This window comes from Penaeus monodon, chromosome 19 (assembly GCF_015228065.2).
Source record: "Penaeus monodon isolate SGIC_2016 chromosome 19, NSTDA_Pmon_1, whole genome shotgun sequence".
Taxonomy (NCBI): domain Eukaryota; kingdom Metazoa; phylum Arthropoda; class Malacostraca; order Decapoda; family Penaeidae; genus Penaeus; species Penaeus monodon.
Genome location: NC_051404.1, coordinates 29,725,641 through 29,725,881, shown reverse-complemented (window position 1 = coordinate 29,725,881; position 241 = coordinate 29,725,641).

The window sequence follows — 241 nt, the reverse complement described above, 5'->3', positions numbered from 1 at the left end:
CTTACCACGTCTCCTCCTTTCCCCTTTCCACGTCTCACCCCCTTTCTCCTCCCCAGACAGCTTGCCCATCGCGCCTCGTGACCCCTCGCGCCTCCCCTTGACGAGACCCTAGCAATACGTCCCCTCCGTCTCGCCTTACACGCTACCGTCATCCACCAGTTCAGTAACACACGGAGCTCCCGACGTAACGCGAGAAGCAGCTCTTGGATCGGAGATTAAATCGGAAAAAGGCTGCCACATG